The 15,101-nt window shown below is 45.8% G+C and overlaps 1 long non-coding RNA gene across 2 annotated transcripts in view; it reads left to right on the top strand.

Moving 5' to 3' along the window:
- LOC142021882 (uncharacterized) overlaps positions 1-15,096 on the top strand; it is a 32,793-nt gene extending 17,697 nt beyond the window's left edge. The window contains exons 3-5 of one of the 2 annotated variants that reach the window (XR_012647805.1): positions 4,301-4,457; positions 4,726-4,811; positions 14,982-15,096. This is a non-coding gene — a long non-coding RNA (uncharacterized LOC142021882). Of the gene's footprint in view, positions 1-4,233; positions 4,458-4,725; positions 4,812-14,981 lie in introns of those variants that run through there. The other variant, XR_012647804.1, reaches the window with a different exon arrangement.
- Positions 15,097-15,101: the final 5 nt, after the last annotated feature.

Below are 15,101 nucleotides of genomic sequence, written 5' to 3'. Positions count from 1 at the left end.
CAGGCTGCCAGCATGAGAGGAATGTTGCATTCGATGAGGTCTAATTGAGTCAGGAGGCTCCTAAATCTGGCTTTTAAATGGGCAAATATACATTCTACTACCTTTCTCCACTTGTTCAGCCTGCAGTTGAACTACTCCATGCTGTGGTCAAGGCTGCCTGTATATGGCTTCATGAGCCAAGGGAGCAAGGGGTAAGCTGGATCTTCCAGGAGTTGACATCTCCAATGGTGATTTTCTAGTCTGGGAAGAAATCCATTCTGCAGCTATGTGAGCAGACCAGAGTTCCTAAAAAATCCATGAATGCATCATGCACCTTTCACAACCATCCCACACTGATGTCGGTGAAATGGCCCTTGTGATCCACCAGCACCTGGAACACCATGAAGAAGTGCCCCTTGCAGTTTGTGTACTGTGAGGAGAAGTGGTCTGGTGCACAGACAGTGCTGTGCATTCTGTCTCTTACCCCGCTTTCACCCCGCTGCAGATAAGGAACCCGATCGTGGCAAAATCATCCACTATGTCTTGCACGTTTCCCAGAGTCACTGTCTTTCATAGCAGAAGGGTATTGATGGTTTTGGCTACCTGAGTGAAAGCAGCCCATGCTGTAGATTTGCCCCCTCTGAATTGATTGCCCACTAGTGTCACAAGCTTCCATAGAAGCCACTCACTTCTGAACTGTCACAACAGGTCTCATTTTGATATTCAGGGTGCAGGAAAGCAATTTCGAAAGTTCCATGAAAGTAGTCTTATGCATGAGGAAGTTTTGAAGCCACTGCTGATCATCCCATACTTGCAGAACGATATGGTCCCCAACAGTCTGAACTTGTTTCGTGGCACCAGAATTGGCATTCCACGGTGTACAAAGCAATTAGTGCAGCCAAAATCTCCCCATTCCTCCTTGCCAGTGTTTCACATTCATGTTTACTTGTGTCCTCCTCAGAGTCTTCATTGCTCAGCTTAGGCTCTGCATATACCACAGCACAATATGTGAGGTGCTCACAATACTGGCTGCAAGAGTTTGAAGCTGGACAGGGTCCATGCTAGCCTTCCAATGGTATCTGCATAAGCACCCATTGAAAAAGGGCATGAAAACACTTTTTGCTATTGCTTTCCAAGGGGAGAGGAAGGAAAGAAGCAGACAATGTGAAGCTGACAACACATACCCAGAAACACCTGTGGCAACTTTGTCATGTCAGAGACAAGAAGTTTAACCCACAATGCAAGGGAAACAGCAGAAACTATGGGATAGGTACCCACAGTGCATTGCTGACAAAGTTGAAACTGCCTACCCTCATGGGGACTCATTCCATCAACATTCTGCACCAATGTGCACACACATGCTCGACTTTACAAAATTGGATGTTAAAAAAAAAAAAGTTGACCTTAGAGTAAAACTAATTTCCTAATGTAGATGTACCCTTACCTATGTATATTCTTTACCAGTTGGACTAAGCACTTGTCTGCTTCATGTTGGTCTAGAAGCTGGTGAAGCAGAAGTCAGAAGAAAATCTCACCTCCCCAGAGTGTCCACTGGATACCAAAGTGAATCTAAAACTGCTGGGTGAAGAAGAAGTTGAGGATACGCCCAACCCAGGAGAAGGACAGTGTCAGTCCAAATGCCAACGCTAGTTCCTTCTCCTTGAACCAGAAGGCAGTGATGCAACTCTGCACAACTTGAAGGGGTTGGAAACAGAGGAGAAAGGGCTATATTAAGAGGCGTGGAAGCCAAACCCAGAGCATTACGTGCACAAACCAGGGGCACTTTCCAGTCCATACTCCAAGGGCCAGATGCAATCAGTGTCAAAGACTCAGATATGTGAGCTAGAGATACAGTGTGTCAGTTTAACATCCTTTTGGGACAATTGTTACAATTGCTGCCAGACAGGGAGCTCAAGTGGCTTCTGAGAAGTCAGGCTGTAGCACTGGTATTGCAGCTGCTACATCCCAGGAGGGGGCAAAGAACTGGTTCCTGATATGCAGAGCAGATGAAGGTCTGACTGCAGAATAAATACCCAGGGACAAAAATCCCATTTATCCTCCCATTGTTGGGGTCTAAGCAGGAGTGATGGTCTCAGATTCCTTACTGGTAAGTGATCCATTTCCAGATCCAAACAGCAACCGTCCTGTCAGCATCAGAGGCAGAAGGTATGGTGTTCCCTTGAAGTGAGAGCCCAGCGCGAATATGGGCAATCCAAAGACAGTCAGGAAAGAGAAAAGAAAGACGCCAACTAGGGAGGGAGACAGAAAAAGCACAGGGACACATTGAAACCAATGCACCAGAACACAGAGAATGAATGTGCAATAGGAAAATTTGAGAGGTGCTCTGCATTTTCATCCCAGGACAGATAAATCCTTGGTTCTCCCATCAAATTGGCTCTGAGACATATTATTTTACCACAATACAGTGCTTTTCACTGAAGGATCTCAGGTCACTTTGCAGAGGAGAGAAATAGTATCATGACTTAGATGTGCAGAAACCAAGGCAGAGGAATGTTAATGGCTCAACCACAAAACTATAAGCTGCATACTTCTGAGTCCTACTCAAGCTCTGCAATGGACTCTTGGAAGTTGGCCAGGTAACTTCACCTCTATGTCAACATCCTCATATGGAAAAAGAGAGTCAAGAATGCTGACCAATCCCACAGGGGTTGGCCATGTTTACATTCTTTAATGTGGTGTGGAGCTTGGTTCCATGGCAGGAAACACCAAAGAGAAGGCAGTGTAGAGAGAAGAACAGAAACTTAGCAGTCACTTTAAGAAAGGAAGGTTCTAGAGATAAAGGATCACTGCCAGATCTGAACATGCCTGTCTTTCCTTTTATTGTGTGTCAGAAGATAAAACGTTTACTCTTCTGTTGTGTGTCACACTAAATTCTAATGATCCCATAACTGGGCATCAGGCCAAAGGGATAACTGCAAACTCTTATAGCAGAGATCCTGGATGCGCCTAATCCTATTGAAGAGCCCTTTAAAGACTCATCTTGTCTCCACACCACAAGAAGTACCTGTTTTTGTTTGCTCTTGTTTTGTTGATCCCACTGCCTCATGCCTCAGGACCTTACTGAAAAGGCAACTCAGGTCTTGGTACCATAAAGCACACAAGAGCACCCTGTCCTCTTTCCATTGAAGGAACAGCTGGAGAGGTCACTTCTCTGCAAGAAGAAAGATCATCTGTAATTAAATACTTGGGACTCACAGCGATTTCCCAGTTTATCAGTCAGGAATCCAGCCAAAATCACCACCAGTGCATTCCTAGGGAGAAAACCGCAAACATTTGGTTTTACTATCTGCACAGCCTAAGGCCAGTGCACATGTTGCCTCCCCTGAGCAAAAGAAAGGTGACTCACGTCCAGGCGTAGATTGCGTACAGCAGATTATACTGTGCAGGAGTCATCCCCAGACCTTCAATGCAGGCCAATGTGCCATTATGCTGGGTTCCATTGGGGCAGGTTAGGTTCTGCATAAGAAGTCAACATAAAGAGTTTGTGTTCCAACAGTAAGAGAGGTCTAATTTGGATTATACAATAATCATCCAACCTTTTTAAAATTATTTATTTACTGATGGAGGAACTCAATAGGTACAAAAACCTGGTTTTGACTTCATTTCTAGAGTGGACCTCCACCATCCATTTCCCAGGGTGAAAGAGTGAATTTGAAGATTTTCAGGGGGATTGAATGTATAATATATCCATCTTGAGGATACGAATGTAATTAAAAAGTTCTGACTGACAAAGGAGCTGTAGCAATTTACAAGAGATTACAAGAGATGACAGCAGAACCTACCTATTTCCTAATAGCAGGGCTTTACGTATGTCATTTAGCAGCATTCTTTGTTTTACTTCTCAGTTTAATCAAAAACCCATGTGAAGTCACAACAATGGCTTGTTTTAATTGATTTATGTGAATTTTAATTAACACCTCTTTTTTCATTCCAGTTTAGATGATAAAATCTACAGAAGAGACTTATTTGTAAAGCACCATAAACACCGATGATCTTGCAAATATATCAATATCAACCCATACTGAGCCTGGAAAAGGAATTAGCCTGAAAAATCAAGCAATACTTGTTCCTCCAACTGCTTGCATTTGCTTTCTGCATATTACTCTCATGGTTTGTCCACTTCTCACAGTCTGGACACAAGGGAATCCATCTTTCCTAGTGTATATCATGGGCACTAGACTTCTTCACAACACAACATCTCGGGCTCTTGGTTGTCTGGATTAGAATGTTTTTGTTTTGTTTTTAAATTCCCTCTTTGTGACTGAGAATCTCTGCTTTTCATTCTCCCCTTTGACTGCAGTAAAGCTGGCACTGCAAAAGTTATCTTTCCTCTTTACGTCGTCTCTTACCCCTTGAAACTGCTCCTGCAGGACACTGGGAATATCAAAGCAGAAATAAGAGCCAAAAGTCAAGAAGCAGTTGAAGAAAAGCACTAGGAACCTGTAATAAGCTTCAGAGTAAACAAACTTTGTTATTGTCTATGTTACACAACATGTTGACAAAGTTGGTGCCATTCTTGTGACTTTTATATGCACACATCCTGTAATGTATTTAGATTTCAAAACTAACTGAAAGTTTGTTATTAAAAATAGACTGGTGTCAACTTGATCTGCTAATAATTAAAAATGTTATTTTAAACATACAGCTATAACTACTAACACTAACTAATAATTGTGAGACACCATTTCATATCCCTGTGTTGATTTTTTCTATTCTTGTCTTAAGATCTGATCCAACAATTGGAACTGTATAAGTGGGGATCCAAATGCCTGTGCCAGGACCAATTAATTTCAGCTGGTCTCTACGCAAAGGTAAAGGTTGGCTTGTGCAGACCATCTCTCTGGGGCTGGGAATTCTCTCTAGACTTGTGCAGTAAATATCTGTGGTGTTACACACATCATATTTATTTTAGAGTATGCTAGACCTGACACATGGGTCGATGTAATCTAATATATAGAAATTTATTTAGTATTCACAGTATGTTTAAATGTGTTTCAAAATATCTTAAAATTTAAGTAGTGACTACAACTTTATGAATCTACCTCAGGCAGCTCTAATTTTCACCACAAATCCTTAAGCTACCCATCAGCGGAATTAATAAGAGAGTTATAGCTGCCAGCATGCCATGGCAGAAACAGGCAGATTGTGGTGTAGTTTGGGAGTCTCTCACTTTATGAGCTGCCATTTCAGAGATGTGGGGAGCAACAGTAGTCTGTGCTTCAGCGCCCTGGTGAGTGGTTCACGATTCAGCATGCCCTTTGAAGTGGATGAACTCCTGGGCAGCAGCCCTCTCACAACAACTTGACTTGAGTTTGGTGGATTCAGTGACAGGCATAGGGGATGGAGGTGGTTGAGCCCCTACCTCAGTGATGGTTTGGAAGTCATGTTGCCTCCTTCCTGCTGTTATAGACCTACTCACCCCTCATCCACTCAAACTGAGCCATATCTCTGTCTGCCTCTTCAGCAGAAGATCAGCAGGCCACAAACAGAGAGGTGGAGTCTAAACATATTCAATGTATGAAATACAAACTATTCAAAGTGCGAAAAAGCTGTAAAGGGAACTATGTGAGGAAGCAAACTGCTTTTACCCATGTGTGATTATATACACATGAACACCAATTCCCGATGCCATTAGAGTTTCTCATAATACTTTGTTTCTTACATGTAGCACCTGCATACACTATGACTGCACTAGAAATTCACAGCAGCAGAAATGTAGCACTTTAAAGACTAACAAAACGATTTATTCGCTGATGAGCTTTCATGGGACAGACTCACTTCATCAGATCAATTTCTGATCTGAAGAAGTGGGCCTCTCCCATGAAAGCTCATCACTGAGTAAATCATTTGGTTAGTCTTTAAAGTGCTATATTTCTGCTGCTTTGTTTTGTTTGAGTACAGATTAACATGGTTACCTCTGTGTTACGAGAAATTCACATTTATTAGCAAGTATATAGTCAACAATGCCATAGCTGCCAGGGTTAGTGTTATGGGGTTACCAACTGTATAACATTAACCAGCATACATCTTGTCCAGTGCTCATCACCTGTCACTGTGCTAGGTACAGCACAGTCCACTTCCACAGGACACTGGGACAGTGCAGTGAGTTAATGCACCATGAAAAGAGCAGTACAGGGTAGGGTTAACCCTGTGCTGTGCAGAAGCAGCTTGTAGGAGTTCTGCAGTGCAGGGTGATGGTTGCAGGTGTTGTGGCCACCTCAGGGTCCCAAGCTATGCTGAGCAGGAGGGAAATAACAAGCCGCGGTGTGCTTGTGCAGCACCCAGCCAAACAGTTGGCTGCAGGACTGGGGCTCCATAGTGCACAGTCCCCGATTCAGCGAGGGAGGGAGCAGGGTGCCCATAACACCCGCTGCAGGAACGTGCCCTGAGAACAAAGCAGTGGGCAGGGTGCGCCTGACCCTGAAGCACCAGGCTCCCCACGCACTCCACACGGCGCATATCCAGGCTCTCAGCCAGGGTCTGGGGAGAGAGACTGTGCCCGGTGCAAGTGCCTGGCATGGCCCTGGGGAAAGTTCACGTGATACATCAATCATCTGGAAGGGGCTAGTCACCCAACACCACCGCAGTCCCGTGGCACAGCACTCTTCCCTTCCCCCATCAGCTGCGGTGGGATCTTTATACCTGCCCGGCTCTCACCTCTTTCTGCTACCACTGCCATGGCTCGAGCTCCGCTAGTTGTGTCAGTTCTACCCCTTACTTCAGCGTTGCCCTGCCTCTGCCAAGGCTCTGCCTGCAGCATGGTAGAGTCTGCTTCAGGACTGGCCCCCTCCCTGGTGGATGCCAGCCTCATGCACATGTAGGTGCCAGTGCCAGTGCCAGTCTCCCAGCATGCATGGCAGTTGGCACACAGACCATGGCAGTGCAAAGTATGCTGGAAGTGACAAGGTGCTGCTAAGCCCTGTGGTCAGTCAGGGGTTGAAGCCAAGGCTAGCCCCTGAGTGACTGACCCACTTGCCTGACAGGCCTGGCCAGGTGCTGGCCTGCTTGTATGGTGAACCCAGCTCTGACCCTTCAGCTGCCAGGGCCAGGTTAACCATTAGGCTAATATTGCTATAGCCTTAGGTCCTTCTATTGTTGAGGCCAGTGTCAGGCAAGGTACAGCCCAGGGGAGCCTTTTATTCCAGCCCGCAGCTGGCCTGTGTGGCTGGGGAGTGGAGAGAGCTTTTGGTGCTGCCTCTGCCTGCACACAAATCTCTCAGCTCCTGCAGGCTGTTTTTATGCACTGCCTCCACCCTCAACAGAATCTCTCGGCTCCTATTGTCTGGAAACCCACCAATGGGAACCAAGAGATTTTGCTGGGAGCAGGAGAGCAGGGCAGCACAAGCTCCAACAACACAGATTGCCACATAGAACAACCAATGGTCTGGAGCTGCTGGGAGGCAGGGAAGCCAGCCTTACATAAGCACCTCCCAGCCAGCGCTTGCTTCTGGCACTATACGCCCATCTCCTGCACCTGCTTCTACACCCCTCCTCTAGGTCAAACAACTCTCCTGTTCCCATGCCACTTCCTGGATCCTGCAACCCAGTACCCAGCCCCAGGTGACAACCACCTCCTTCAAGCAAACTCAAACTCTCAGCCCCCATACCCAATCCCCAGGTTCCCATCTGCACCTCACCTCCATCCCAGGCCTCACGTCGCCTCCATAGAAACAGCTGTTTGGGAGGGGCGGTGCGCTGGTTCTCCCAAGACAAAGTGTCACATCCCCTTTGGGAGGTGTGCCTCCCCCCACCCCCCCGATGCACACCCTTGGGCTTCAGGAAAGCTGGTATTTGGTTGGAGCCAAATGCTGTTCCCATTGAAATCAGAAGGAGTTTTGCTTTGACATTTGGAGAGGAAAGAACAAAATCACTCCAGCAAAGGCTATGTTGCGAATATCACAGGTACCAAAGGCTGCTGACTCATGTGAGGGGCTCAGCAGACATATTAGCTTTATCCATTTTATGGAGAAATTAGCAACTAGGGCTAGGTCTACACTATGAGATTAATTAAAGTTTATTAAATTTGAATTTGTAATGCTGGGATTTTATAAATTTGAATTTGCATACCCTCACCTCCCCATAAAGTCCCCACAAAGTTGAGTTAGTGCTGCCACACTATATCGACAAAGATTGACTGTTGCAGCAGTGCATTGTGTAAACCTAGCCCCCACTTGCCTCAGCCCCATAGCATTCTGGGTTGTTGGTTTTTTTTGTTTTTGTTTTTGCTGGTACTGTATGGGAAAAGAATGCCCTGCAAGTGGTTGTGGGTAAGTCAGGTCATCTTTCCACATTGCATCACCCTCATTCCCCGCCCATGGAAAGCAAACGGCCATTTTCTTCATAAGGAAAAAAGGAAAAGTAAGGCGTCCCAGGCGAAAGCTAACCAAATAGGCTGGCTTCACAAGGTGACTGACCCATGTAAACTGGTCGCTCAGCTGTTTTACCCCATTAAAAGAACACTTTCCATTTGAACTAATGGGCAGTATTCCCTTTAAGTATGACTTTTGCCTAATCAGCCAACTAGTGCACCAGGGAACTGTTATAGCTACATGCCATTATGAGTATGTGCTCTGGGATCACCCAGGTGAATGAGTCGTGTCAACTGGTCGCTCACCTACTCTTCTCCCCTGCCTTGAAACCACACCTGGGCAGTATGGTGAAGTAGCTGAAGTGTAGACATGTTACCGAGACTGTCAAATTAGGCCCACTGGCAAAGTGTTTACATAAGAGAGAAAATAATATAAACAAAAAGAACTATTGAAAGAATGTATCTTCAGTAAAAGATGTTCCCAGAAGAACCTCTGCTAAGGTACTTTTGGACCAAAACAGAGAGCTGGTCACTTTAGGTATAATAAGGTGGGTGTGGAAGCCCCAAATATCATTGACTGCCGGGGCTGGCTTATGGTCCAGGGGAGTGAGGGGGGAAGACAAGTGCTGAGGGACCAGTTGACATGGTCCCTTCACCAGGTTTATGCCAACCTCCCCCAGCTCGTGTTGCCTATGAGGGGCCATCCAGCCCCATAAAATATCTGCTGCCCAGATAGCAAAGAGCCCCCACAAGTGCTTGGTGAGCCCCTGCAAACAGAACCCTGCAGCCTACACAGGCCAGGACATGCTGCTAGCTAAAGCATGGTCTGGGCTGCACTGCCATCATGTGGCATGGTGGGAAGGGGCCTAGCCACATGGTGTGGAGTTGCGTGGTCTAACCCGCCACCCCCATGGTACCTGTGGAAGTGGGGGAGAGAGCTGCTCTATAGAGATGTGAATTGCAGAAAGTAAGTTTCTCAGCCTTGCCTACTATATGTCCTGCACAACTCTGTGTCCATGTGGTATGGTAGGCTGGGGGGGCTGGCCTGGCAGGCAAATGGCACTGGGGGGGGCGGGGAGAGCAAGTGGGGCAAGGGCCAGCCACACAGTCCAGTGGGGGTTAGTGCTTGGGGGTGCCTGAAGGCGTTATCATCCCAGAGTGCAATCCCCCAGCCCCCCACCCCCACTGGAAACCAAAGGGCTGGTCAAAGGAATTTCATGCCATTTTTCAGGCACTTTTTAAGGAAGTCTTCCCCTGGCTCTGGCTGCTGCACAGTGCTATCATGAATACAGAAGAACTTACAGCTGTTTCACAGTGCTTAATGTCCACTACCCACTCTGTCATGGACGATTTTATTGTAGAAAGTGAGTGGGACAATATTATAGCTGCAGATGTATTGGATGATGATATGGCAGAACTGGAGAACAGGCATGCAGAGTTACTGGCTGCCCTGGATGCATTGCTTACAGTGGAGCACTGTTTCTTGAGATGTGAAACCAGCACATGCTGGTGGGACCACATCATTTTAGAGGTATGGGATGCCCATTAGTGGCTGCAGAACTTCCACATGCACAAGGCCAAATGAACTTTGTGACCTTCTGTACCCTGCCCTGAAGCGCAGCACTATTACAATGAGACCTGCTTTAACAGTTCACAAGCAAGTGGCCATTGCTCTTTGGAAGTTTGCAAAGCCCAGTGGCTACCGGTCAGCAGGCAGTCAATTTGGGGTGGGCAGAGCCACTGTGAGAGCTGTGGTGATGAAGGTAGCCTATGCAATCTGTGACCATCTGATGAAGAAGACCATGACTCTGGAAAATGTGCAGCACATAGTAGATGGCTTTGGTGCCATGGGGTTGCCTAACTGCGGTGTGGCAATAGACAGGACTCATATCCCCATTCTGGTCCCAGACCACCTGGCCTCTGAGTACATAAACTGCAAGGGGTACTTTTCAATGGTGTTGCAGGTTGTGGTAGATCACAAAGATCATTTCACCAACATCTGCATGGGCTGGTCGGGAAAGGTTCACGAGGTGCACACCTTTAGAAATTCCGGTCTGTACAGAAAGCTCCAGGATGGGACTTTCTTCCCTGACCACAAAAATCAAGATTGGTGATGTGGAGATGCCCATTATGATACTGGGTGACCCTGTTTATTCTCTGCTCCCTTGGCTCATGAAGCCATACACGGGCACCCTGGACTGCAGCCAGGAGCACATCAACTGAGCAAGCGCAGAATGGTGGTGGAATGTGCCTCTGGCCATTTAAAAGCCAGGTTCTTTTGCCTTTTGACCTGTTTGGACCATTCCCAACACAACATCCCCACCATGGTTGCTGCGTGTTGTATTCTGCATAACATTTGTAAATCGATGGTGGAAAATTTCATGCCAGCCTGGGTTACTGAGGCAGATGCTACAAGCGGGTCTGATGCACAGCTGGACTCAAGGGCATTTGCAAAGCAACAGCAATCAGGAGGCTTTGAAAAACAGATGACTCTGCTGCTTCTCAGCACCCTCACCCCCCACAATGATGTGTGCTTGACCTTTCTGAAAGCACCTCCACATTCACCACACACCTGTGGACCAATAAACAAGACTGTATTTTTCAAACCAAAAAGCAAAACCTTTTTTTTTTATCACAGGGTGGAAGATTAAGGGGCAGTTAGGAAAAGCGAAAAGGATCACGTGTGGTGGAATGTGATCCTTTTACCTCATGGAGAAGTCATGGTGGTGGAGCAGGACACGGTCCTTGTTCTCCCTGCCCCCACATTTGGGGACCCTAACAACGGGGGGGTGAGGTATATCAAGAGGAGGTTGGGCAACATGGTGCTGAGTGTGAATCAGTATAATTACTCCTGCGTTGGTAGGCATCCCTCTACAGCTCCAGCATGGAATGCAGGATCTCAGTTTGCTCCCTGACAGCTGTCAGGAGTTCTTGCTAGTTAGGGTTGATCCTGCTTTAGGCAGGGGGCTGGACCAATGACCTCCTGAGGTCCCTTCCAGCCCTAGGATTCTATGACTCTATGACTGGAGCATGCTTTATTGACACTGCTGTGTCCACCTTTGGTTATCAGTGGCTCTGGATTGCTCCCTGTCTGCTTTTTCTAGTTGTTGAAAGATGAGGTCCTGGTTGGATCTCTTCTTCTTCCTCATCATAGTAACCCAGTCTCCCCTGTGTAAGCTGCCTGTGGAAGACAGCAAAGGTCAAAATGTACATAATATTTTAAATGACACAAAGTGATTACCCCATAGAATGAATGGCTCTCTTTTATAATCACACTTTTTCCCAAGGCCACTTTTGGCTTCATGAGGATGACACTGTAGCAACCTGTGCAGAGAAGAAGTTATTTATCCAGACAGTTTCACTGAGGGCATGTTAAGGTTTTGTGGGCTTGGTGGGGGTGGTCAGGGGGCATCCCTGGAAACTGAAAAGCTCACAAAACACTTTTCTTGGTGTCTCCTCATCAATCATGTACAGGGAAAAAGCCATTTAAAGCTGGGAAGCCCTGTGCTGGAAATGCCAGTGTAAAGGAGCAGGGTCCGCAAAGCCTGGCAGCCACCTGGCATAGGGAGGGTTCAATCCTACTGGCTACATAGAAGGCTGGAGGAAGGTGGGGGGGTCACTCCCTGAAAACTGAAAAGTGCACAAAAAACGTTTAATCAGTGGATCCTCATGAATCGTGTACAGGGGAAAAGCCAGCAGCATAGTGGAAGGGGACAAGGCCAGGAGACCCTACCGGCCTCACACAGGGGGGAGATGGAGAGCCCACCAGCCATGTGGTATGGCAAGGCTTACAGGTTGCAAAAAGAGACAACAGCTTCCTAAGAATAACTGAGACTGAAAAAGAAAATATGCTCATACTGTGTGAGCAGAAGGCTGGTAAATTTGTCAAAATGCTGCATGGCACCATACTAAAAGATAACTTAATGGTTGCCTGGCATGACAAGGTGTGGTATCGTGGAAGCCGTAATAAGTCAGGCCTCCCAAAATTCTTGTGCAAAAAATAAAAAAAGAGAACCTGGATGAGATCTTTATAGAGATCTCCAAAGAGGATAAGTGCTCCATCCCCAGAAATATTAACAAGCTCTTCCTACAAGGGGGCACTGAGTCACTGCACACACCTGCGTATCAGCCCGCTTGTAGTGGTGTTAAAAAAATGCACTCCACAAAAGTAAATGCATACCCTGCTTGTAGCATTACAAAATATACTCACTAGAAGAGCCTCACTCAACACCACTGCTGGACACTGTAGCTTCAGGTGTTGATGAAGAGGGTACTGGCTTGAGGTACAGTGTGAAGAGCTCCAGACTGTCAGGATCAGCTTCCATGGGTGCCAGCTGAACGTCAGCGGCCTCCTCTTCGTTGGCGTCTTGTTCCTGCTCCCCCTCTCAGCTCACACCGGAGTCCTCAGGATGGTCTCCTGAAGAGTCCCTGTTAGCTTCAGGGACCTTGATTGGGTCATTCCCAAAACAATTCTGTCCAGGTGCTTGTAGTATCAGTACATCTTGGGAGATGACCCTGATTGCCCATAGGCTTCTCGGACTTTATGTCTGCTGGAGCTCCTTTACTATCATCCAGCATTGTTCAGTGTCACGACGGTACCCTTTAGCAATCATACCCTATGAAATTTTCTTGTAAATGGTCACGTTTTGCTTGCACACTCACAGCCTGCTCATTACCAATTCTTCTCCTCACACAGAAATGAGATCCAAGATCTCGTTATGAGTCCATGATGAAGCTCTTTTGCAACCATGAGAACTCAAATCCAGAGAAGGACCCTGAATACTCATGATGGCTGGTTGTGATGGGTGGCTGAGATGTGCTATCCATGCTGGTCAGAAAGCAAATTAATTGGAATTCCTGATACTATTCAAATGCTTCCTGTTACCTGCTTCCTGTGCACCTGGAGAGCATCGGAGCTGAAAACAGCTGGGAAGGACAACTGTGGGGCATTGTGGGATACATGTAGAACTCTGGAGGTCCGTAAAACAGGTTTAAATCGAAGCTGTTTCCACACTTCCATTAACCTGAATGCTTACAATCAAACTTCTCTGTTAATCCCACTCAGGTTGTTGGAGTAAAAATATTGTCCATAATGCCCCCTCATATTGCAATAATGGTATTTGCTGTGTGAACAGTTGTGATTTAAAATCGAGCTAAGTGCCTTAGATTCACATTTATGCTGAATGTAGACATACCCTGAGGACAGAAGTCTCTGTACCACATTGAACACATTCCCCCTGATAGCCCACTGCTCACCCCACTCTGTCCCCTCTGTTGTTTGGGGCTCATTCCCCTGTCATGGCCCACTCTGCCCCTCTCCTTTATGAAGCATGTCTCTGCTAACCCAGGGCTGTGTAGCAGTGAAGCTTGAAGGTGAGTCTTCGGGCTCCTAGGTAGCTGGGTGCTTCTGTAAAGAAGTCACTGTTCTAGTCTATAATAAACACTTTAGCCTGTGATCAAATTCCATAACCTTTCTTGTGTAATATGACAAGCTTTATCAAACACCTCTGCTTCCTACTGCAGCTAATTTTAAAGATGCTCTATCCTCCTACATGAGGTGTCAGGCTTGTCTTCCTGCTCTAGAAGCCATGTATCCTGGAGCAAGCTCGGAATCAGAATTTACACTAGCTTTCCCTGTAATATATATAAGATTGAAAGAGCAGCAGCTTTCAACAATCCGTGTTTAGATGAGGTCTTTCTATTGTCTTGCTCCCTTTCCATAAACCTTGGAAGTATCTGAATTCATGTTTAATTGCTTTGCGTGTCTATGCATATCCCTGGAAACTGATCTCTATTACACAAAAAATTATACTGGTAGCCTTTTCCCTATTGGAACAAATATAAGTGAATAAAACTGTCCTTGTATATTTAGTTGTATTTGTTCTGTAGACTAGATATTTAGACTACTACACCTCCAACTCCAGCTAAAATAAACAGCATGGCAGTTAGGAAGAAATAGTACCTTAAAGTAAACAGTGCATGCTCTCTATCAAAATTGTTTTTTTCACAGCTGTAATGCTGTAAATAAGAAGTGATCCATATTTTAAACACGGATGGTATGTCATCTTATCCATGTGCTCTCTGTAAGCCCAAGATTTCCTATTCCATTTCCTGGTGGAACACATCCTTAAACCAATCTTTTGAGTAAGATCTTGTGACCCCATGAAGTAGTATAGATGACATTTAAATCTTAATACCCTGGTAGGAACGGGATAAATGAGTACAAACAGTGGAGGTAAGCCATAAATTGCCTTGGTGCATGACCACAGTTACAGAACTAATAATGAAGTCTTAATACGGTATTTGTCAGTCCTTCAGTTGCAATGCAACCTTAGTCATCAGTGTTCCTGAAGTCCACTCCCTCCACTGTTTGCATTAGGTTGTATTGTGGGCTGGAGTAATTTCTGATGAACTTATATATACTAACAAAAGGCAGGCAGCGAATTCCTATCTAAAAACTTACTATATTTCAGATATGTCACTGGAACAAAATTTACTATAATGGAGGATTTCTTCTCTGTATCAATTACTTTAGAAAAGCTTACTTTATTAGTCTCGTCACTGCACTTTCTGCTCATATTAATACAGAGAGTAGTAACTTTACAATTGTTTAACCACATACAAGCAGCAGATTCAATACCTTTCATTTTTGTATTTGTTTTTTTTTTTTTAGCAAATCACCTTTCAAATGGTAGATCTCAGCTCTGTTTAACAATGAAGTTAAGACACATATGAAGCATCATCTTCAATGCTTACAAGAGCATCATTCAAGAGGCTGCATGGTAAAGGTGAT

The sequence above is a fragment of the Carettochelys insculpta genome, chromosome 16 (genome assembly GCF_033958435.1).
Source record: "Carettochelys insculpta isolate YL-2023 chromosome 16, ASM3395843v1, whole genome shotgun sequence".
Lineage (NCBI taxonomy): Eukaryota > Metazoa > Chordata > Testudines > Carettochelyidae > Carettochelys > Carettochelys insculpta.
Note: the sequence above shows the minus strand (reverse complement) of the source record. Positions and strands in the feature narration are given on the sequence as shown.